Consider the following 6000-nt stretch of genomic DNA (forward strand, 5'->3'; position numbering starts at 1 on the left):
TGTACTGTGTGTGCTGCTGCTGCTGCTGCTGAGCTCCGCTCACCGCGCTCCTCACCGCGTCCTGCGCCGCTCGAGCGGCTCCAGAGATGACGGCGCGGACGCCTCGCGCCAAGCTCCGACACCGCTGATGCTGCTGCTGCCGCTACCGTGGCCGCTGCTGATGCCGCTGCTGCTGATGCTTCTGATGACTCCACTGCTGCTGCTGATGCTTCTGATGACTCCACTGCTGCTGCTGTCTTTGCTGCTGATGACTCCACTGCTGCTGCCGTGGCCGCTGTCTCTGCCGCTGTCTCCCCCCCCGCTCGAGCCGTGCGCAGCTTCAGCGGCGGCGGTGGTGGCGGAGTGCGACGTCACCACGAAAGGCAAAGATCCCCCGGGTAGCCTGCGACGCGACTCGCGGGGCAAGTGCCGAGTGGCGCCCAACCTCGTGACGGGGCCGGCACGGAGACACGAGGGGGGGTGAGGGGGAGTCAGCACCGCGCCCGGCCGCCTTTGTCTCCCCAGCGGCGCTGTTGTTACAGCGGGAACTCGTCTCGTGAGGCTGAGTCGACCCCTCGGGTAGGAGGCTCAGGACCGGCTCAGAGACAATCGTCGCGGGCGTGGGGCCGTGAGCGGGAATCGAACTCTGGTCGCCGGGTTCGTAGCGCAGCGAAGCGCTAACCACTGCGCCACCGCTCCCCACCACGGATTCGATCCCCCGTGCCCTCTGACCTCGAGTCGTCGTTTGTTGCTGCGTTCCCCGACCTTGCTCACACGCGCCACCATTCGTGGCTTCGACCACTGTCATTGGTGATATTGCCAAGTCGCTCAGGTGTAGGCGATACCTGCTACAAAATAATAACTAGTTTGGTTCTAAATAGCTTTAACTAAGTTTAACACGTAGGCTTTCGCGACCAATATCATCCATGATAGAGGTTTCTTTTGGGGTTAGATCTACAGGGCATTGAATATCAAAACCAAATCAACTAACAAGAGCATTGGAACTGCCCAAGTAATTAAAACGATCAAAATATCATAATGATAATTGGTTCTTTACCCTTCTATCTGGCAACAAAACTGACACCAGGTGTCAGTTTTGTTGCCAGATAGAAGGGTAAAGAACCAATTATCATATTTTTACTGGCAAATGAGGTTCCCATAGTGATCAAAATATCGTACATTGCGGGAGTAACTGATAAACTAGCCAGATGTTTGGAAAAACAAAACATCCGAGTCAGATTGGCACGGTACATAAAATACATAAATTAACATCTGGTACAAAAGATGTATTACCGAAGTGATCAACAGAAGGTGTGTACAGGATTAACTGCACGTGTGGTAAATGTTATGTTGGGCAAACAGGACGAATGAACAGCACGAAACTAAAAGAACATCAGAGAAATATTAAATTCTCCCAAATGCAACTGTCAGCAGTAGCAGAACACGCGTGCCAACAAGGAGACTCAATTGATTTTGATAATGTTGAAGTTCTGTGCAAAACTAGCTACTACTGGCCAAGACTAATTAGAGAATCTATCGAAATTGAAAGAAATCAAAATAGCTTTAACCGTTCGGATAGCTACCGCCTTAGTGCTGGGATTACCGTTGGTAGGGCTATTTTAATAAACACAGTAGACAGGAAGGACAAGTTCAAAGGGCTCGCATAATGCACATGTGTAGTGAGTCCAACTGAGTCACAGACTTAATTTGGAGCTTTCGTGACTGCAGGAATTACTCTTTGGTTCTTTCGGTAAAGTCACGTATAAAGATAAAATAATAAATTAAATAATAGCATACGACGTTTCGATTGCAACACAAGCAATTATACCTGATGATGATTGCTTGTGTTGCAATCGAAAAGGCGTATGCTATTATTTAATTTATTATTTTATCTTTATACGTGACTTTACCGAAAGAACCAAAGATTGAGTCACAGACGTTCTCTTGGGAGCAACACTTTTATTAACAGCAACAAAACATCACGTGACCTACACTCGAGTGTTGAACGCCCATCTAACCACGCTACGGCAGAACTAGACATGGTCCCGCTATCCTGGTCTGGACCACGAGCTGGGTTCCGGACCGTGTGGCTAGAGGCTTCTTCAACCCGACGTGGATCTTCTCTCACCAACAGTAAAGAACCCCGTGCCCCTCACGGGGCCCGTTATATTGGCCCGGGCCGGGGCTGGCTCCGCCTCTCACCCCGCCCACCTTCCAGATCTCTCGAGCTCTTTCCCGACGGCTCCTTTATACCACGTGACCACCCCGCAGCCCCCTTCCACCGGTGGCCCCCCTCCAATATCATCCGGTCACGTGTCGGCAGGTCAACCAGCGTATCATGCCCCAACGTCACCCTGGCTGGCTGACACTCCCTCTCGCTCCCTCACCGGGAGCCCGCACCGCACACTGTACGTAGTGTCCCCGCGCGAACCAGCGCTCACCCAAGCCCCGCTAGGGCCGGTACTACGCCCAGCAAGCGGGCTACACATAAGACAACATAATACCCGTCGTGGCCTCGCAGGCCCGGCACCACATAGTGACATTCCCAGTCACTACAGATGCATAATGTACGTGGCCTCAGTAATGCCCCCCCCCCTCCACATTGTGCAAGAGCGCAGAAGCGTGGTCACCAGATCTACGCCTCTATATAAGGAACGAAACAAGTAGACTTCTCCACAAATCTGGCTGTCGCCTGATGAAGCTAGTTGTAATTACTGGCAAAACGTCGTACTCAGATTGTAAATGTTGTGGCTTGGCTCTCCAACACACCGGTTAGTGCTGTACTAGTGACGAATTGGCCACGTTCTGTTCACGTGACAACCCTTATTAGTAGGCTGTGTCGGGTGGTGGAGGGTTTTAACGACACATTTATATATTTACGCGATATAACCCAAAAACCTCTATTATGGAGTTTTAACTAACTCGTTGCCGATCTTTAATATGAAAGCCCGGCGTTCCGTTTGTCCATTTGTCTGTCAACTAAATGATTATTATAAAAGCCTTTCAGAAGGCCCAAATCAAAACGCCATAGAAAGTGGACCCCCCCCCCCCAGATGTGGGGGTAAAAAGTTGATCCAACAGGTTTACAACAATTGTCAACCCTCCCAAAATAAATATATTTTGTAGGCAAATATACCTACATACCCTACATACGATAGTCAGTAGTATCTACTAACTATATTGTAGTATATACTGACTCTACAGTAGTATCTACTGAATATAGGAGTATGTACTGACTCTACAGTAGTATCTACTGACACTACAGTAGTATCTACTGACTCTACAGTAGTATCTACTGACTATAGTAGTATATACTGACTCTACAGTAGTATCTACTGACTCTATAGTAGTATCTACTGACTCTACAGTAGTATCTACTGACTCTGCAGTAGTATCTACTGACTATAGTAGTATATACTGACTCTACAGTAGTATCTACTGACTCTACAGTAGTATCTACTGACTATAGTAGTATATACTGACTCTACAGTAGTATCTACTGACTCTATAGTAGTATCTACTGACTCTACAGTAGTATCTACTGACTCTGCAGTAGTATCTACTGACTATAGTAGTATCTACTGACTCTACAGTAGTATCTACTGACTCTATAGTAGTATCTACTGACACTACAGTAGTATCTACTGACTCTACAGTAGTATCTACCAGAGGTGTGGACTCGAGTCATGTGACTTGGACTTGAGTCAGACTCGAGTCATGAATTTGATGACTTGCGACTCGACTTGGACTTGCATAACAATGACTTTGTCCCACCTATGAGATGTGGACTCGAGTCATGTGACTTGGACTCGAGTCAGACTCGAGTCATGAATTTGATGACTTGCGACTCGACTTGGACTTGCATAACAATGACTTTGTCCCACCTCTGGTATCTACTGACTCTACAGTTGTCTTGCCTCACGGCAGATGTGGAGCGTACGTTCACAGGAAGTTTCTGTTTTTTTATGCTAATTTTGGTCACGTGCTCAGGAAGTTACGATTTTAGATTTCCACTGTACCACGTGGGCGTCGGCCATTACACAGATAAGTCAAGATGGCGGCACACATCGCATCTCAGTGAGACCACAGCCGCAATTGTCCATTGTGGGAGCTTAAGAAGCATTGTCTGTAAGTTGTTTATATTCCTATAATATTGGCAATGCTGTTGTAATGTTGGAATGACCGTTATAGTGATGTAAATGCCTTTATGGTGCCATTAAGTTGTAGTAAATACGAGGCCTAGTTAGTAACAAAGCCTGCGACTTTCCTTATTGTGGATGTTACTTGTGATTTAGTAGGTCGAGTCAGACTTGTGCCTATGTTGCGATCCTGAGAGTAAAGATGACGAAGTATCTCATCCACAGTTTAGTGTTATGTGTAATGCTGTACATTTGGGATGCAGTGGGATGAATACACGATGTGCCTGTATGCAACGCACCGCCTTGTGCTTTTGTCTAGTTGTTCAGTGGGTATGTAGGGGCCTGGTCCGTCCAGGATCTATTGTTATCTAAGACAATGTTCTGATGCTGTGGTGTTCATTGTGTTGGTGTTTCCGGATTATAACAGATGCTGTATCTGTGTTTTCTCACCAGTTTTACCTTGTTACAATCAATAAATGACGATTGGAGTTGGACGTTCATCCTGGCTCCGAGGGTTTATTGAACGCAAGGTTATCTACTCGACTTGCGGTGCAACGCAGCGCACAGCGAGGCCGAGATAACAGTAGTATCTACTGACTCTGCAGTAGTATCTACTGACTATAGTAATATCTACTGACTCTACAGTAGTATCTACTGACTCTATAGTAGTATCTACTGACTCCACAGTAGTATCTGCTGACTCTACAGTAGTATCTACTGACTCCACAGTAGTATCTACTGACTCTACAGTAGTATCTACTGACTCCACAGTAGTATCTACTGACTCCACAGTAGTATCTACTGACTCCACAGTAGTATCTACTGACTCTATAGTAGAAGAGGACATCAGTGGGGACGACGGGGAGGCGTGAAGCGCAGAGAAGCCCTCCACAGGAGCCCGAACAGTAAAATCGCATCCCCATTTCACTGGAATTCCGTACGTTAAAGAAGGTCAAGAGGTGGTCATCGTGGTGACGACTCCTGCTGGTGCCACCACCACAATCTCGGCGCCACCATCATCACTTCCTACCCGCTGATAGATCCAGGAGTTACTGCAAAGCTGACAACCGACCACGAAGCAACGTTCGCTCAGTTTCATTGACACCACCGTGGTGACTTTAGGTCTACTCTTCCTTCACTCCACTATCGACGCGTCCATCAAGGACCACCACCAACCTGCCTGCAAATACATCTTCGCCTTGTTTGCCGACCTCCCCGACATCCTGCTCGTATGTAACATTGTTGTATGTCGAACCTCTTTCACACCGTACGTATCTGTGCTCATCGAAGGTGCAGGCGGGAGGGCGGGGGCGGGGGGGTGAAGGACACCAAACGAAACACCGCAAGCACGTGGCCCACTCGTCGCAAGCCCTCGTGCCCGACCACGTGCCCGACCACGTGCCCGACCACGTGCCCGACCACGTGCTCGACCACGTGCTCGACACTGACCTGCCACTTTACCTGCTGCCACCACCAGCAGCAGCAGCAGCAGCAAATCTGCACTCGCACGCGGCTTGAACCCGATCCCTACATGGTGTCCCCAGCTCGTAACCCTACCCTGGCCATGCACTCGCATTCACATTTCAAAAGCGAAGTACAGTACGCATTGTATTTCGTTTCTGTATCATTTATATATTTATACGGTGCAGGATATCAGTTTCGTGCATACGACTGAAGAGCTCAATCGAGAGTCCATAGCGATCACAGATATTGTTTAGTATCCTGTACAACATGTGTGTTATAACATCACGGCTGCGGTACGTGCCCGATTGAACGCTATTCCGTGCAGATGCCTCTAACGTGCAAACATTCAGGCAGATTTCGACTCTGAACTTTTGGTGAAAGTCAAATACGGTACTCTTAATCCCTAAGACTTGAGACT

The 6000-nt window shown here is 48.2% G+C and overlaps 1 protein-coding gene across 1 annotated transcript in view; it reads right to left on the bottom strand.

Annotated features, from left to right (window-relative positions):
- SLCO3A1 (solute carrier organic anion transporter family member 3A1) overlaps positions 1-335 on the bottom strand; it is a 101819-nt gene extending 101484 nt beyond the window's left edge. The window contains exon 1 of the mRNA XM_078612794.1: positions 44-335. The gene's annotated coding sequence lies outside the window, so the exon portion shown is untranslated. The remainder of the gene's footprint in view (positions 1-43) is intronic.
- Between the last annotated feature and the right edge of the window lie 5665 nt (positions 336-6000).

The sequence above is a fragment of the Lampetra planeri genome, chromosome 39 (assembly GCF_965212315.1).
Source record: "Lampetra planeri chromosome 39, kcLamPlan1.2.h2, whole genome shotgun sequence".
Lineage (NCBI taxonomy): Eukaryota > Metazoa > Chordata > Hyperoartia > Petromyzontiformes > Petromyzontidae > Lampetra > Lampetra planeri.